Source organism: Manis javanica, chromosome 2 (genome assembly GCF_040802235.1).
Source record: "Manis javanica isolate MJ-LG chromosome 2, MJ_LKY, whole genome shotgun sequence".
Classification (NCBI taxonomy): Eukaryota; Metazoa; Chordata; class Mammalia; order Pholidota; family Manidae; genus Manis; species Manis javanica.
The window spans coordinates 88,963,843-88,982,570 of NC_133157.1; the positions used below are offsets into that span (position 1 = coordinate 88,963,843).

At 51.7% G+C, this 18,728-nt stretch overlaps 1 long non-coding RNA gene across 1 annotated transcript; it reads left to right on the forward strand.

The window, feature by feature from the left end:
• Positions 1 to 954: 954 nt before the first annotated feature.
• Positions 955 to 18,432, forward strand: LOC118969893 (uncharacterized). Its single transcript, XR_005057715.2, has 3 exons — positions 955 to 1,061; positions 14,246 to 14,406; positions 15,824 to 18,432. It is a non-coding gene; the product is annotated as an uncharacterized lncRNA (long non-coding RNA).
• Positions 18,433 to 18,728: the final 296 nt, after the last annotated feature.

Sequence of the window (18,728 nt, forward strand, 5' to 3'; positions counted from 1 at the left end):
AAATCAGCGAACGCCAGGAATCAGACCCTCTCCCGGCTTCCTTTCTCAGAGAGCTGTTTACCAGACAATTAACGTCTACGAACCCAAGTTTTAAGCAGCAGTTTTGAATGGGCTGCGTCTTCCCTGTGCCCACGGAGAAGGCAGCCTTGCCCTGTGCGGCACCTGAGCTCAGGGACCCCGCAGCCTGGATGAGCTGCAGATGGCCGTCTACCCCACAGATCCTTGGTTGGTGGGGGATGGCGAGGGCTTTTGGATCATGGAGTCACATTCTCAGGGCACCCGCCGTCCACTCACCACCTCTCCTCCTTCTTCTGCTCTTCCGACTCCATCAGCCCCAGGGAGCGGCAGCCCCCAGCATGGGCCCCTTACCTGGCTCCGTGGCTGCAGTGGCCCGTGGACCACCTCCCTGGGCCAGGAACCTGGCCTCGAGCCCTCCTTTGCATCCCCCTGGAAACTGCATGTGGCATCTGCCTGGGACTCAGAACATCTCTTTTGGATTTTTAATACCAGATAATTGCAGGCACCAGGCAGAGATGGGAGGAGGGTGGCAGGTGGCAATGAGGCCTTGTGCCTGTTCCCCATCTGCCGGCCACTCCAGCTGTGGTCCTGCCCTGGGCTGCCCCCTGGCAACCTGAGATCCATAGGCCAGCTGTAGAAGGAGAAGGAAGGCCCAAAGGGCAGAAGCAGAAATGTACACAGTGAAGAGGGCAGAGCTGGTGGTCCAGGTGCTGCACTGGCCACCTCCAGGGGCAGCTGGGCCCTCCAAGCCCTGGGAAGAGGGTGACATTTCTGCCTGGTGGTGTCTGTTCCCATGTGGAAGGAAAGCCAGGCAGGGCAGCCCAGCTCCAGCTCCCTGGGTGACGTCACGAAATGATGCAGCTATTTTTTGTGGACTTTTTATTCCCTCTGCTGAGATAAAGAGAGGTTTGACAGTGAGAAGCCGAGTTCACTGGTGCACGACCTCAAAGTAGGTGTGGAAATGGGGACACAGCACTGGCCTGGCTGAGGTCAGAGCAGCCGGCCGTGGCACAGTGCGGGGCCTCCTGCGCAGTGAAGCACAGGTGAGCTTCATCTGGTCTTCCAGCCAGTAGGTCCCTGGGTGATGGAGACCCTGCTGAGTGGAGGGTCTCGGGAGATGCCTGCCAGTGGGTGCTCTGGCTGGGCCCCTTGGGGGGGCCCCTGTCGCTGTGGGCCACCAGGCACTGTGCGTGGGGTGCCCTGCTCTTGCAGTGATTTTTGCTTTCATGGCCAGTACCTCCTCTGGGGTCTGCCCTGGGGCTGCTCTTGGGCCTCTGGCTTCTCCAGAAGATGGGGTGCTCCAGGCCTCGGGGATGGGCCTCCTTGGGAAGGTAGGGTGGTACAGGTAGGAGACACTAAGGATGACACCTGTATAGGGAAGCTGCCTCCAAACCAGCAACAGAGGTCAGTAAAGGCAATGAAAGAAAGAGCCACAGCCACGAGAGAGGGTGAGGGGTCCATGGCGTTCAGCAGGTGAGGGCGGCCTCCCGAGGAAGGGAATGTAGGACCTATGCTGAGCAGGAGCTCGCCGGGCAGACCGGTCACACACAGCACAGGGTGCCTGGGCTTGGGCAGGGGGCACAAGGCTACAGTGCCCTGGGGTTGGGGGTTGGCCCCAGGATGTCAGGGGTGAGGCAAGCTGCCTCCCATCATCCTGGTGCCATCTGCAGCCCAGGTGCCAGGTCCAGCCTGCTGCTGGGTTTTGTGAATAAAGCTTTATTGGGACAGGGGCACATCCATTCGTTCTACATTGTGTGTGGCTCTTCCCATGCTTCAATACTGGAGCTGACCAGTCCTGATGGAGAGAGAGCTCAAGGCTCCTGAAGCCTGGGATACATCTGGCCCTTTACAGGAGAGATTCCCACCCTTAATATGGCTTGTATTTCCTTCCAGAATTCTATGGCATGGTCTCTGACTCCAGTGTTCTTGTTCCTACCCTTGTCAGGAAAGTCCCCTGGCATGAGTGCCCACGGGGCAAAGTACCTATGGAGGCCCGCCTTTTCCCTGAAGTCACAGAAAGGCCAAGGATCCTGTGGCCATGTGATGGAAAAGATTAAAAGATAATTTAAGATCAAAAGTCCCTGTCACATTGGAGAGGCCCTTGCAGGTCACCTGGCCACTCTCTTGGTGGCAGGGGAAGTGACGGGGGTGGGCTGCGGGCTCCCAGCTGCTGGGGGCTGGTATGGGGGGAACCTGGGGGTGCTTTTGCACCAGGCTGGTCTCCCTGATCCTGGGTGTGGTGGGCAATCCCAGGGGGCTGCCAAAGTGTGACGTGAAAACACAGTGGGGCTTTGCTGACACTGGTTTTGGTCCTGTGCAGTTTTCGTACATCATTAAAGGCAGACGTGTTAATCATGTGGAAGGTAGAGAGTTAGAAAAACAGGAAAATACAAAAGACCAAATGTCACTCTGTTTTCCTGCTCCTCAATGTATGGTCCATAGGCTAGCCCCAGCAGAGCCTTGAGCTGGCTGGAAAAGCAGGCCCTCTGTGCCCCCGGGCTCCTGGGTCAGATCTGCACTTAACACCTTCCCAAGTGAGGCTGAGGGGTGCAGCCTGCAGAACTCACCTCTCTGCTGGTCCTGCAGCTTAAGGGCATCTTCAAACCACCTGGGGAGGTTTTAACACCTGAAGCCCAGTCCTGCTGGAGGTCTTTATGCCACTCTTGAGGTGAGGACTGCGCCTGAGGCCTGAAGTGTCATGGAGGGAGAGGGTCCCCACATGCAATGAGGGTCCCCATGCGGAGTGAGGGCCCTGGGGTGAGTGAGGGTCTCCACGTGGAGTGAGGGCTGTGGGGTGAGTGAGGGTCTCCATGTGGAGTAAGGGCCATGGGGTGAGTGAGGGTCCCCACATGGAGTGAGGGCCGTGGGGTGAGTGAGGGTCCCCGCGCAGAGTGAGGGCCATGGGGCGTGAGGGCTGCATCTGTTCTGGTCCAGTTCTGCTCTGCATTTCACAGCCAAGAACCCATGCCATGCGGCACCTGTGGAGTCATCGAGGAATTTACTCTGCTTAAGACTCACGCTACTTAAAACCCACTGTTTGTTCCCCTGCCCGGGAGGGTGAAGGATCCATTCCTCCCGGGCTCCTTGCCCTGCTGGTGTGGCTTCTGGCAGGTGGGATGAGGAATCTGGCAGAGCCACCCAATGTGGAGAGGGGACGTCATGGGCCTCCCAGGGGCTCCAGTGGTCAGGGCCACATTTGACATGTGCCCATGAGCCCTCTGTAGATGGAGCACTACTGCTAGCAAGGTCCTGCAGCACCCTCAGGCCTTGGGCGGTTGTGACGGGCAAGCCCCTGAGGCCGGGGACCACCTGATCCCTTGCAGACCTAGCCAGTCTTATCATGGGCCTTGCCAGACATGGGGGGTGGCAACCCCATGTAACTAGAGTTGTCCAAGGCCCGTCTGGCTGTGGCCCCCAAGCCGGGCAGGCCTGGCCCCACCTCTGTTCTCTCCTAGCTCCTATTCAGATGGGACTTAGTCACTCACCCTCGGCCTTGGCCAGTGGGAAGCCCTCTGGTATTCAGGCTCCCCATCGCTCCTGGGTCCTGCTGACACCTCTCCCCACCACTTTCCTGGGCTGCTGCACCCTTCCCAATGCCCACAGGGGGAAGGGCAGGGCGGCTGGGAGAATGGGAGCTGGGGCTGCCCAGGGTCCCCCAGGCCTGACACTGGGGATGACAGACAGCCGAGATTTGCTGGCAGGCATGCAGTCCTGTAGGGCCTCTGCTAAACAGACCCTTGGCAGCCACCAAGGGGAAGAACTCAAAATGCATCCCAGAGCAAACCCTGGGAGTCAAAGGTCCCCACAGGGGATGCCCTCGGCTCTGGAGGGCAGCCCTCAGGCCACAGCCCTCAGTCCCCTGCCCCTCTGGCCCCAGGGCTGGAGCCCCTGGTACCTCGGAGCCAGGACACAGGAGTCAGCAGGGCTCAGATAGTTTGAGACAAATAGCATTAGAGTGAATCTGAGCCCTTGGTTTAAGACAAAGATGGATGCATTTTGAGGTGCTCTGATTTTAGGTGATGAATTGTTCTTTCCTGTCAGTACTTTGTCGCACTCATTAATTTTTTTCATGAGCATGTACTGTTAGGTAAAACAATAGAGTTTTTAAAAACAGCAAAATCCAATGTTAACTGCATTGGTCAAATGCATGCCTTCCAGCAGAGAATGTACATGGCTCCCTCCATCCCCCACTTCCCCTCCTGCCTCAGTTTCCTCTGAGGGGACTCAGCAACCCCTTGCTTAGCCACTGTAAGGATTAGAAATATGCACACATAGCTAGGAGCTCAGTGCAGGCCTGGGTGCAGCCTAGGAAGTGTTTGTACACATAGCACAGGAGAGAGCTGCCAGCATGCTCTGTGTGCAGGTTTGGGGGGCAGAGTGCGGGCTGTGGAAGCAGGCACCTCCCCTGTGCAGGAAGCAGTGTTCTCCCAGCCTGCCTCCCTGGCCCCCTTGTCTGCTCTGCCCGGGTCCTGGGGCTGCAGAGTGAGGGCTGGAAGGGGTGGCTGTGGTGCACGGGCAGCCGTGGGAGAGGAGGAGGTGGCAGGCCCAGAAGCCTGGAGCGTGCCGACCCACCTGGTGTGCTTGCAGAAGTTCACAGGGACTGGGCTCATCCTAGCATCCCTCTTGATTGCTCCCATAAAAGAACCCCTGGACCTTGGAAAAGGGCAACTCCCTGCTGACAAAATCTCTGTAACATGGAAACTTCCTGAGTAGAGAGCACCTTGTGAGCAGGTGAACCTGGCAGGCAGTGCTTCTGGGGTGGGATGGCTGGAATGTTTTCTCTCTAACAGAACGAGCTCATTCCTTAGAGGCGGCTTCATGGATACCAGAAACACTGGTGCCTGCTGTCACACAGAAGTGTTGGATTTCCTGGGAAGGAGATGAAATGTTATCGACATGAAGGGGTGGGTGGACCTCCCTCCCAGCAGAAGAGCTCACCAAGCCTTGCTGGGGCAGCATGCCTGCAGCCCATAGCTGGCCCAGCCCAGGCTCTCCCTGACCCTTGCTGGCTGTCATATCAGCTGGAGCCTGCCTCTTTCCATGGCACCTGCATCTTTGAACCAATCGACCCTACACTTCCCATCTTTCTGGAGCCACCTCCTGCCATACCTCTTCTTGCTTCCAGCCAGAAGGCATGCTTGACCTTCAGGGCGCATGGGATTAATGGGGGCCCACCTGGATAGTCCAGGACACCCTCTGAGTTTGTAACCTTAGTCACACCTGTGGAGTCCTTTTGGCCATGCAATGCAACACAATGACAGGTTCCAGCCTTAGGGTGCAGGCGTCTTTGGGGCCTTTGTGACTATCACCCCAGCCCCGAGTCTGGGGCAGGGACCTGAGTGCCTGGTAGGCAGCCCCATGGACTATGGCATTTCCCACACCATTCTCCGCTGCCCTGCTGACTTCCATAAGTAGCAGCTTCTACAGCAAGGAGCAGCAGGGTCTGCAGATTTGGCTGAGGGAATGTGACAAAGAGAATAGGCTCACTTTCCTAAAAAACCAACAGAACTGAGGGACTTACGCTGAGCAAACCATGAAACTGTGGCTGCATTCATAGCATTCCTGTTTCTTTAAAGCTCAAGATGCTTTTAAATGACCTGCTTTTTTCTTTAAAAAGGCAGTTCTAGATCTCTGCGAGGAGCCTGTAAGTGGGCATTCTATGTTAGAGGGAGAAGGCACTCACTGCATTTATAGTGATAAGATTCACTTAAAAGGCATAACCCACAATAAAATGTGGTCAAACTGTTGCAGGGAGTCGTGGTGACGTCCGAGGTGAGGGAAGCAGAAGCCGTGGTTTTGTGCTGGTTTTGTGATGAGTCACAGAATTTCTCCCAACAGCTCTGCAGTTGGTTGCCTTTTGCCACTGGGCAGCTCAGAAGCTTACACGGCCATGGTTTCATGTCTGCTCTTCGGTGGTCCTTGGTCTCTGGTTCCACCAGCCACAGTCCAGTCATTCTGGGAGGTGATGAGGCGCAGATCCCCGTTGCTGTGTAATAAACCACCCCAAATGCAGTGAATTGAAGCTGCCGTTCTCCCACACAGCTTGGCAGCTTGCCAGGGCTCGGCCGGGTGCTTGCCCACCTCACTCAGGACCTCCGTGCTGAAGGTAAATGACCAGTGCTCTGGTACTGTCACTGGGACTTGGCACAACAGGGCGTCCCTTTCTCCTGTGGCCTCAGCGCCCCTCCAGACCCTCTAAGGCTGGTCATTCCAGTGGGTAGGTGGGCTTCTTAGATCAGGATCTGGCATACCTTTCTGTAAAGGGCTGGGTAGGAGTTATTTCAGGCTTTGTGTCTCTGTCACAAGTACTGGACTATACTGTTGTAATGCAGGAGCAACCACAGACAGGACATAAATGAATGGGTATAGCTGTGTTGCAATAAAACTTTATTTATAAAAACAGGCACGGGGGCTAGATTTGGCTGTGGGCCATAATTTACCGACTCATTTTTTACGCAGTCACCCAGGACTCCCAAGAGCACAGTAGCAGTCACTGCCAGAGCCTCTATGGCTTAAGCTTGGGACAGGCACAGCATGGCCTTGTAAGTCGGTCATGGGGTCAGCCCCCACATGATGGGGCACCCTGCAGAGGACAGCTGGGGGCAGGTCCCTGGGCATCTCTGGAGATGAACTCCCATGGGAGGGGGGAGATACAAGGTTCCCCCTTGGACACAGGTTTTAAGGAAACATTGGAGTAACCAGTCCTATTATTTAAAGCAAGGAACATAATTTACCTTCTGAAATGAAGATTCTAGAGAACTTCAGTGTATAGAACTTGCCATGAGTTATAATTGAGTGAAAGCAAAAGAGTGAAAATCAAGGTCTTGGTTATGCCCTCTAAGTGCTATACCACCAAGACTCACGAATGAACCCCAGGTCACAGGATTTCATGGTGAGGACGTATTCTTCTCTACCCTCTTCCTCTCCTTGTTTCTGTGCATGGATACAGGAAACAGAAACACTATATGACAGTTACTCTCAGAGGTAGTGCCATTGGGGCCACTCAGATGTTGGGTCTAGATGGCCCTTGCTTGGTGTCCTTCCTTCCCCAGTTCACCTCTGTGACAAGGTGACAGGGCTGTTGCATTGATAAAGGGTGCCCACGGGGTAGCTTTGAGAGGGCTTGGGGTCTGCAGGCATGTGGGGGAGGGGAGGCCCCTCAGTGTTTCACAAGCCTCCAGCTGGTCCCCTTCCATGGTGCCATCTCGTGTTCCTATGTATAAGACACTGGATCATGTTGCTCCCTTTAGGATAAACCCCTGGCTGCCCAACTGCAGGCACATTGCGGCTTCAGCTGAGGTCAGTGCTCCAGCCCTGCTGTATCCCAGCTTTGCCATCTTCCCACCTCCATGCACCCTGCTCGGCCCTGGGCTCTCCAGCCTTCCCTAAGGAGCCATGAGGCCTCCTGCCTTCCCATGTTTACCCCAAGCCTGAAACACTTGCTGCACTTGAAGATGATTCTTGAAATTCCAACCTAAAGTCTCCTTCCTCCAGGAAGTCCTCCCTAGTCCCCCTTAGTTGGATCTAATGTTCCTTCCTGAAAGAACCCAAGCGGGGAGAAAGAATGGGAAACAGAAGCCAGGTATTTGACTAGCATATCCTGGGAGGCCCCTGAGTGCATTCACATGTAAACTGTTTAGAAAACATTTACCTTCAAAGAAGGCAGGAAAGCGTAACTGAAGATCTCAGTGATCATTTCTGATCCTTAATGATTCATCTCTTGCTTGCTGAGCAATCTGTGCCTGGCAGAAGAGTTTCTGAAGTTCTGAAGTGCCTCCCAAATTCTTGCTCTCATTTCCATGTAGAGTGTGTGTGTGGTATACATCTAAGCCAGCATCTAAGTTTGATCCTACTCTTAAATTTCCCCAGAACTTTCTTATAGATCAATGTCGAACTTTTAAGAAAACCCCAGAAAGTCAGACGAATCTTCTTTGTTCCATAAGGGAGACAGTTGCACCTTCATGGCAGCTGTGAAGTATGTGGTAGAAGCCCCTTTGCCCGGGATCAAGGAGTACACAAGCTCCTGTTTGTGTTTTTGTTTTTTATGGAAGGAGGTTTGAGCAAAAAGGCTGCCCTCCTGCTGGGAGCCCACCGAGGTGGGGAGGGACTCAGGCTCTGGTGGGCAGGAGGTTCCCTGCTGTCCCGGATGCGGCATGAGGACAGGCTCTCCAGGTGACTGGGGGAAGGGCCGGGCACACTTAGGGGACACTGGTGATCTCGGCTGGAGCAAGAGCACAGATGGGTCCCTAGCCTGCAGAGTCGGCCTGGACACACATCCTGTCTGGCCACCCTTCCCCTGTAGGCATGTCCTTTTACACCTCTCACCTGCATCTTCTCTCCTGTGCTCAGCTGACCAGCTGGAGGACTCACCTATTTCTGCAGATCTACCTATGCGGGAGGATGCTGCTCATGGGAGACCTTAGGGTGGGTATCATGGGAGATCTTTCCTGATCGTCTGGGGGACCTGTTACAGGGGTGGTTTCCAAAACGTGGATGAGGATCTATTAATGGGCCATGAAATTAATTTTGGGGCTCTGATGGACATTTAAAAAAAGTGGGCAGAGGACCTAAATGGATATTTTTCCAAACAAGATATCTAGATGGCCAACAGGCACATGAAAAGATGTTCAGCATCACTAATCACTGGAGAAATGCAGATTAAAACTACAGTGAGATACCACCTCACACCTATTAGAATGACTGTCATCAAGAAGACCAGAGATAACAAATCCTGTGAGGATGTGAAGAAAAGGGAACACTTACACCCTGTTGGTGGAATTATAAATCGGTGCAGCCACAACACAAAACAGTGTGGAGGATCGTCCAATGATCAAAAACAGAAATTCCATGTGATCCAGCAATTCCACTTCTGGGTATTTATCCAAAGGAAATGAGAACACTACCTTGAAAAGATATTTGCTCCCCCATGTTCACTGCAGTGCTGTTTACAACAGCCAAGACATGGAAACGACCTGTGTCCTGCTGCATGTCTGATGTGCATATGATGCACTATGACCCAGCCACAGAAGAGCAAATCTGCCATTTGCTACAACACGGTGGACCTTGTGGGCATAACGCTAAGTGAAATAATCCAGACAGAAAAACAAAGACCATATGACCTTACTTATGTGTGGAATCTGAAAAGAAAAAGTAACTCATAGAAAAAGAGATCAGACTTCTGGTTACAGGTGTGTATGGGCGGGGAGGGAAACTGGAGGGAGGTGGTCAGAAGGCACAGACTTCCCATTATAATATCAGTAAGTACCAAGATGTGATGTACAGTAAGGTGACTACTACCAAACTGCTGCATAAGACACAGGACAGGCAGGGGCTAGGAGACTGCCTAAGAGTTCTCATTTTTTTCCTTTCTTTCGTTGTATCTGTATGGGCTGGTGGATGCTGACCAAGCTTACTGTGGTGATCTTTACAGTGTTTGTCAGTGAGGGCATCATCTATGCGTGAACTCATGCAGTAACGTCTGTCAATTATATCTCAATACGTCTGGAAGGAAAGATGAAGTAGAATAAATGGGAAAAACAGACCGCTGATGTTAAGTGTTTTGTCTTAAAATTTTTCTGCATTCTCCATCATTGTACTTGTCATACTGTATCAAAATACCTGTTTTGAAAGGCCATGGACTCAAGATTTTTGCATTTAGAGATGCCCTTTCAATCCCTTCCTCTTGTGCCGTTTTCTCTCATGGGTGCCCTCCTCCTTGTTCCTGAAGTGAGCAGGGCCATGGCACCCCCTCTCCCCTTTCACCTGGCTTCCAGGGCCTTCCTGGGCCTCCCTGCCCTTTGCAGCTATGCTGTGGGCCTGCTTCCCTGGCAGTGGGTTGAGGCAGACACCCCCCGGCTCCCTCCTGCCAGCAGGTGCTCTGCAGGGTGGCACCGAGTGCCCCCTCTTTCTGGCTGTCCTGCTTCCCCTCCTGCATCTCCATCTCACAGAGAGGTCAGCACCATCCACCAAATTGCCCACAGCCACGTCTAGACTCCGGCTCCATTAACTCCTCACCAGACCCCATCACATCTGCCTCCTTGGTGTCCCTCAGAGACACAGCCTGATCTCTCCACCCAGCGCCACCTGCTTGGGACCAACCCTGCATCTCTGGTGGGAGACCCCGGGGCTGCCACACAGTCACCTCCCTCCATCCCATCCCCTGCCATAGTGTAGACCATTTGTCCTCAGCACGAGTCTGATGGGGTCCTCAGTGGGTGTGCAGGCTAACGAGTCAGTGCCATGGATCAGATGCCACTCACGGTGCAGCAGCACAACCCCTGCTGTGGGGACGTGCAGGGCTAGCTTCCTGCATGGTACAGGGGCCTTGGGGCTCCACCTCATCCACTTGATTAAGTTAGCATCACCGAGCGTGGCCCCAATGCTGTGTGTCCCTGGAGTGAAGTGACACAGAGGCCATGGCATGGTCTCAACAAATGTTCAATCTGACTCGCTTGAAGGCTCCAGATTACCTTTCAGTTTATCAGAAATACAGGGAATAAAGAAATAAACCAAGTGGCCACAAGACAACAGTCAGACAGTCCGGAGTGTGGGACAGAATATGATGCTGTCTCCCAAAGACCCGGACTCTTCAGGAGGTCAGGAGGAGACTGGCGTGGCTCGAGATTAGGAGGGACCGTGGAGACCCGACCTCCAGGTGCGACAGGTGAACTCGGATGGCCCCCTGGAGGCCCCCTCAGTTCTGTGGACATCCTGGGGACATTCCAGTCCTGCGAACATGGCCAGGCTCCTGAACGTCAGCAGGGAATCCTTGTCCATCTTGTTAGGTGTGACATGCCGTGGGAAGGGTCCTAATGCTTCAGGGGAGCACCAGAGTGCTTGTGATGTCTGTGCTTCCTTCCAGGCAACTCAGGATACAAACAGGAGAGCCTTCCAAGTGCCCTCAAAAACAGGTACAGAGAAATGTGGGCTGTTGTCGAATCTACATTCACATAGTCTCTGGGTATTTACTGTACTATTTTCAACTTCTCTGTGTATCTGAACATTTATGACAATAGAGTGTTGGGGGTAAAATAAAATTCAAACCTCAGCCTGCAGCTCGAAGGACTGCAAATGTTCTGAGGCTTAGAGTATGTGGTCCTGCCTCAGCCCTCCCTGGCCCAGTGCCAAGGCCCTGCCCTGGGCCTCCATGCCCCACCCCTCCCTCAGGCCTGGAAGCAGGCTGCTGCTGTTTCTACCAGACCTTTGCCCGCACTGTTCTCTCCCTGAATGCCAATCTCCAGTCACACTCCTACACTGGGCAAGGGTGCCCCTCATATTTACCTCCGAAGCATTTACTTCTCAGAAATGCTTTGGGGCATTTAGACCTTAATTCCAGTAGCCCAGAAACAGCTGGATGGCAAATTACGCCCACAGTGCCCAGCATGTGCTCAGTCTGCCACGGGCGCTGCAGGAAGGCAGCACTGTTCACACGCGGCTAGGGTCTGTGGACAGAGGATTCCCAAAGCTCTGCATTCCTGGCTCTTGTGAAGACTAGGGCTGCCGTGGCGGTGGTTATGCACTGCCAGAGCTCCTGGAGCTGGGAGAGGAGCATCAGCATCTTCTCGAAGTGACTCAGGGCCCAGTCCTGCTCTGCATTGGGCAGAACATGCCTGGACTGGGGAGGAAGGCAGAAGGCTGTCGGATGCCTCTGCCTCTTCCGCGTTGCCTGGTGGAGACCGGCCCCCAGGCTTGGGGCAATGTCGAGGGTTTATTTGTGTTGCTGAGTGGAAGACAATTCCAGACAATATTTATCTGGTATGTCAGCCAAATAGAATATTGAGATCTTATTTGTATTGGTGGGCTAGCAGGTCAGCATGGGAGCAGAAGGAGATGTTTGCAGCTAGAGAGCTGGCAGCTGGGTGATGGAGGGATCGTGATGGAGGGATGGAGGGATGAGCTGATAGATTACAGACATGAATGTGGTGGTGTGCAACTCTGTATATTAACGCTGGATATTTAGGTTCCTGTAAAATGAAAGACTAACTTAACTACTGACTGGTGTCCTAGACCTCCAAATATCTGAGGGTCTGAAAAGCAACTGGTTTTCCAAAGATAATCGTTTTGCATGGATACCATTTCATAGTGGCCTATGTTCAGCCATATCCCAAGGATTTCCTGTTGGGATTTATGAGGCTCAAGAATGAAGTCATTGCATTTGGGCCTGTGTTTACTGTTGCTTTTGACATGTGAGAGGTGAGGCTTGTGTACACGATGGGGCTTGAGGTTCTGGGACCTGCAGCATTGCTCCAAGGCTGACACGTGTGTGCTGGTAAGTGGTAGGGGCCCAGCAGCAGGCAGGTGGGCCGATGGCGCCATCTCCCTCCCTCTTGTCGGCACAGAGCCAGAGCAGGTGATGTGGACAGGGCGGCTGACTCCACCGGCACCCCTGTGGCCCATGTGTGGCTGGTGGGGAGGGGCAAGGGTGGGGGAGGGCAGAGTCGGTCCACAGGTGGGGCAGGGGCGTTAGTTAGTGAGGACAGGGACAGCGAGGGCAGGGGGTGGGCTCCGAAGGGAAGGGAGGACGCGGGAGAGGTGGCTTAGAGAGTGTGATGGGCGTGGGCTCCGGTGCCCAGCTCTTCACCTGGACACCAACCTCAGGGAGGCTGGGGTGGTGCTGGATGTGGGCACCATTAAGGATCATCTACCTTTGAGTAAAGTGACAAGGGCGGGACTCACCCAATCCACAGAGGCCTTAAGAGCAAAAACACTGAGGTTTCACCAAGAAGGAGAAATCCCATCTGAGGCTGCAGTGCCCACACTGCCCATACTCGCCTGGGGCTGCCCGCCTGCCCGCTAGGTTTGGACTTGTCCGCCCCCACAAGCACGTGAGCCAGTTCCTTGGTGTGACTCTCGGAATGCCTGTGTGACTTTGTGTATCTATTTACCTCCTAGTGGCTCTGTTTCTCTAGACTGACGGGGTGGGGGTGCAGGAGTGAGGGGTCGAGGAGGAGCCTGCTCCAGCCTCCGGGCTGGGCGCTGAGCACACTGATGACCTGCCTGAGCTCGAGAGGTCTTCAGGGGACGTGCATTCTGCCCCTGGACACTCACCCCCTTTCTTGGCCCTGAACTTCCACACACGTCTCGCTTCTCTGGAACCTGCCTTTTCCAGATACATATATTTAGCAGCTGCCCCGGGGAGGGCACTTTCTGGGGTGTGGGATGTGTGCTAGACCGTGGGGATGTTTCAGTTCAAGGATGCAGTGTGAGGGGCTCCCCCCATTGCTTGCTTGGCTTGCTCACAGGGACCCAGTTCAGACGCTGGTGCCCAGGAGCCGTCTCCCAGCCTCGGTCAGTCTTAGGCCCCATCTGTGTTGGTCCCTCTGTTCTGGCATCCATCACCCTCTACTTTAGGTGGTGGTTCCTGTGTTTGCCTCCTTGGGTTGAGTGTGTGGGACCTTCTTCTAGAACTCTCCTGATGGATCCTGCAGTGCTCATTCTCCCCAGTGGACTTCAGGGCCAGTAACTACAGACTCCCGTCATTTACGTGTGCACTTCCTCCATGGAACCATGAGCCCCTAGGCAGCAGATCCTGGAGCTTATCTGTTGGACCGGTCAAGATGTGCTGGCCATGCTATGGTGACACATGACCCCGTGTGTCCCCACACAGCACACTTCTTGCCTTGCTCATGCTGTGTGTCCACCATGGGCTAACAGGGGACTTTGTTCATGTGACAGTCACTCAGTCACCCAGGTGGATGGAACAGCTGCTGTTGCAAACGCTGCCATCGCCATGGAGCAGGAATAGGCCGAGGAGGATGGCACTTTGGAGGTGGTAGGCTCTGGCCTCAAGGCAGACCTGTCCCTGTGCTGGCAGCTCCATGACCATGCCCAGAGGGATCAGGAAGTACATCCGACCATGTGCTCCAAAGTGGACAGCTGGGAATATATGCTGACCAGCATCAATATCTACCTATGTGGTTTGATCCTAGTAACTGGGGTAGTACCTGCAATTGCTAGGCATGTTAATCCATGAGCATCTCCAAAGCAGAAGCCGAGACAATTCATCTGGGTGACCCAAACATCTAGCAAAATGCCTGACACTTAATAAATGCCCCATCACTTCTCGAATAACTGATGACGCACATGTACTGGCCTCTTAGCTGCACTGAGGGCTTCTGAGATATAGCGACCACTTGCTGTGTCCAGTTGTGGGCAAGCACGTGGCCCCCGGTGTTCTAAGGGGCAGCTCTCATCCCTCTTGGCACTGAACTCCTGCTCTTCTCCCCAGAAGCTCCTGATGAGGGCTCAGCTGATTGAACTTCAGTTTTCATCTGTAAGGAGGGATGCCCCAAGACCGAAGTGCCCTGACTGTCCTGGCCACTGCCGGGCTGAGGCCACCCTGCTGGGGGTCTGATCCCACGCCCCGGGGTCTGCTGTGGAAACCCGGAGGTAGGCTGGGGATCCTGGTGGCAGGGGCAGCGGCTGGAACAAAGCCCGCCTGCGGGATGGCCTCTGACAGCAGAACTTCTCCAGGCTATGCAGGCCAGGAGTCAGAGATTAGGGTGCGGCAGGCTGGCCTGGCTCCCTCTGAGCTTTGGGAAAGGATCTTCTGGCCTCCAGCTTGTCATGTTGTCAGTAGCCCTCAGCACTTCCTGTGTGTCTCTGTGTCCAAACCTGCCTCTTCACATAAGGATGCACGTAGGGATTTAGGGCCCACACAAATCCAGCACAGCCTCAGCTTATCTGATCACATCTGCTTCCAAATCAGGTCACATTCACAGCTCTGGTGGACACCCATTCTGGGGGGACACTCTTCAGCCCGGTATGGGTGTTCATTCCCCAGGAGCAGAACAAAAGGTGCTTTCCTTCCCTTTCCCTCTAGTCTCCAGCCCACGGCCCAGTTCCCGTCTGAGAGCACTTCTCAGCCTCTGTCAGGACAGCTACAATATGCATCTGGGCAGAGGCTCCATGTGTTCCCTTGCTAAAGGCATCGAGTATCTAGAACCCTTCACATGTATTTTCTCCTTTGCCCTCAAACACATCAGCATGTGCACATCTAATCAACATCTTTTCAGAACTGTCGGCCCACGTTCAGTCCGTGCACGTCTGTGTCTGGGCAGGCACACAGACCTTTGCAGACTAGGGGCCCGCATGGGCGCTTGCCAGCTTCTTGGTCTTCCTGGTGGCTTGCCTGCTCATGGCTTGTCCCACAACGCTTCCTAATGCTCCCTAGTGGTCTGGAGCCAATGAAGATCTGGAACTGGTAGGGGAGCGATCCAGAAGCAAACGCCATGCGTTTACACAATACTGGAAAGAAAATTAAGTAGACCCTGGGAGCTGTGACTGTCACACTGTTCTTCTAACTTTTCTATTACATAAAAAACAATGCTCATCAAAAACATTTTAAATCTAGAAAGCTGCAGAATGAAGGTTAAAAATCATGGTTAACATACTGATGTTTTATTCCTAGCTCCCAGTGATTTTCTAGTGCTTCGTAATTTTAAAATCGAAAAAACAAGTGAGTATATGAAATAATCAATAAGCTACCCCTTGAAAAACTAGCTGGAACCTGCTGACAGTTAATCAAGGGCAGCAAAGGGATCAGATGGAAAAGTGTTGGAAGGGCCCAGAAGTGGTGTCCTGAGAACAGGAGAAAATACCAACTTAGGAGCAATTCTAGAACCTCAAAGATCTGGCCGCTAACCAGTACTTTGTACGCAAACAGGAAGTGATTCACTCACCCACGATTCACTTAGGAATAAAATTAATTATCCAAAAGTGAGTAGGAATCCAAAAACGCCTTTTGAGGCACCCAATCCAGGGCACCCAAGTCCATGTTCTTAAGTCTACGCATTTTGTCTTTCAGTCAGAGGTGACGCCCTTCTCATCCTCATCCTCACGGCTGGTTTTAGCTCATTTCCTGAACATTTCTAACAAGGCTGCTGTTAGACTCCATGGTCAGAAATCACACACTGGAGCAGAGGAACCCACTCACGGCTCCAGACTCAGCGGCCGTCAGAACACGGCAGAAGAGAAACCAGATTAAGAGAGCAAGAGAAAAAGAGAACCTCTCCAAGCAAAGCAGGGCCTGGGGCAGGAAGTGCCTTCCGCGCCTGCGCCGTCTTCTCAGAAGAGGCAGCAAAGGGGCCGGGAGGGGGGAGCTGCGCAGAGACTGTCTAGGAGAGCAGGGTAGGGCCACACACTCTCAAGAATTTGCTCCTTGAAGTTTAACCTTGTTTTATTGTTTTATTTCATTTTTAACAATTTTATTGAGCTATAGTTAATACCCCTTACAATTCACCCATTTAAACGGTACAATTCATCGTGTTTTGATATATTCACCTCCTTGTGCCACCAGCCCCACGATCTAATCTTAACAACATTTTTGGCCCCCTAAAGACCCCCAACATCCTTTCCATTAGCAGACATTTCCTGCTCTCCTACCCCAAGTCCTAGGCAACCACTAATCTAGTTTCTGTCTCTGTAGATATGCCTCTTCTAGACATTTCATATAAATGGAACCAACAACATACATAGTCTTTTGTGACTGGCTTCTTTCACTTAGTGTAATGCGCTCAAAACTTATCCAGGCATTGCACTTATCTGTTCCTCATTCCTTTTTATTGCCAAATAAAACCCCATTGAATGGATTTATCACCTTTTATTTATCTATTCATTCAGTGATAGAGATTTGGATTGTTTCTACTTTGGGGCTATTATGAGTAATATGAACACTTGCTTTCAAGTTTTTGTGTGGGTGTGTGTGTTCATTTCTCTTGGATAGGTATGTAGGAGTAGAATTGCTGGCGTGTATGGCAACCCTATATTTAACATTTTGAAGAACTGCCAAATCATTTTCCAAGTGGCTGCACCATTTCATGTTCTTTTGAGCAATATAGGCAGGTTCCAACTTTTCCACATCCTTGCTAACACTTGTTATTGTCTGTCTTTCTGATTAGAGCCATCCTAATGGGTATGAAGTAATATTTCATTGTGGCTTTGATTTGCATTTCTCTAATGACTGATGATGTTGAGAATCTTTTCATGTGCTTATTGGCTGTTTGTATACCTTCTTTGGAGCATATATTCTTAAATTCTTTGCTAACTTTTAAATTGGATTGTTTGTCTTTTTATTGTTGAGTTGCAAGAATTCTTTATATGTTTTGGATACAAGTCATATATGTGTCAGCTATATTATCCTATCCCACTTTGCAAGTTGTCTTTTCACTTTCTTGATGGCCTTGTTTGCAGCACAAGTTTTAATTGGATGAGGTACAATTTTTGTAGGTTTTCTTTTGTTACTTGTGCTTTTCGTGTCATACCTAATACTGTTGTCTAACCCAAAGTCATGAAGTACTTTGTACTCTATGAAGTAACAAAGTACTCCTGTACTTAGTTCAAAGAGTTTTATAGCTTTAGTTGTTAACATTTATGTCCATGATCCATCCATTTTGAGTTAATTTTTGTGTGTGGTTTGAAGTTGGAGTCCAACTTCCTTCTTTAGTATGTGGGCATCCAGTTGTCCCAACATCATTTGTGGAAGAGAATATTCTTGCCCCCGCTGAGTTGTCTTGGTATCCAATTGCCCTTAAATGTAATGGTTTATTTCTGGACTCTCAATTTAATTTCATTAAACTATATGTCTATGCTTATGCCAGTACCTTGCTTCCTTGGTTACTTGTAGTAAGTTATGAAACAGAGAAATAAGAATCCTCAAAGACTTTTTTGGACATTGTATCCAAAAGTTTAAAGAAAATTTGTTACAGAACAATCAAATGAGTGAGTTTCTCTTATCTAGGGAATTATGAGGCAATAATTCCCCCAATACTTGAGATTCCAGTGGTTTCGTATGTGCCTTCCAGCCGCGTCAGGCATTTATTACTGGGCTGTCATGTGGCAGGCGCTGTGCTGGGCACACTGTACAAATCTTGGTTTATGGTACAACACCCTGAGGTTCAGAGGGTGAAGTAAGCCTCCTAAGTCTGTGATACCCTTTGACATGTATATTTGGTCTCTGCCCCTGGCTCTTGACGTTGAGCTCCTAAATTCTTTAACATTTCCTGGGTGATATGAGTGTCTTTTGCTCTAATGAACTGATTCTTGGTGGGCTTCTGGTCAGTTGAAGGATGAAAGCTGGTCAGTGCAAGGTATGATTAGAAGCTTGGAGTTCCCAGTCCTGTGCCTCATCTTCTGAGGAAAGGAGAGGGCCTAGAGATTGAGTTTGCGATATATCATGCCTACGTGATGAGGCTGCCATAAAAACCTCTGAGCTATGGGGTGCAGGGAGTTTCTGAGTTGGTAAACACATCTACATGCCAAGAGAGTGACATAACCGACTCCACATGGACAGAAGCTCCTGGGTTTGGGAACCTTTTGGACCTTGCCTTATGTATGTCTTATCTGGCTGTTCATCTATATTCATTACAATATCCTTTATAATAAATCAGTAAATGTAAATGTTTCCCTGAGTTCTGCGAGCTGTTATAGAAAATTACTAAACTTGAGGAGGGGGTCACAGTACCCCCAATTTGTATCCAACTTGGACAAAAGTGTGGGTAACCTGGGCACCCACTGTTTATGACTGGCATCTGAAGTGGCAGCTGTCTTAAGGGATCAAACCCTTAGCCCAAGGAGCTGACATTCACTTTGGGTGGTTACTGTAAGAACTGAATTAAATTGTAGGATATCCAGTGGGCATCTATGGAAAACTGGAGAAATGCTTGGTGTGGAAAACCCACACACGTGATATCAGAAGGGTTGTGAGTAGAGGA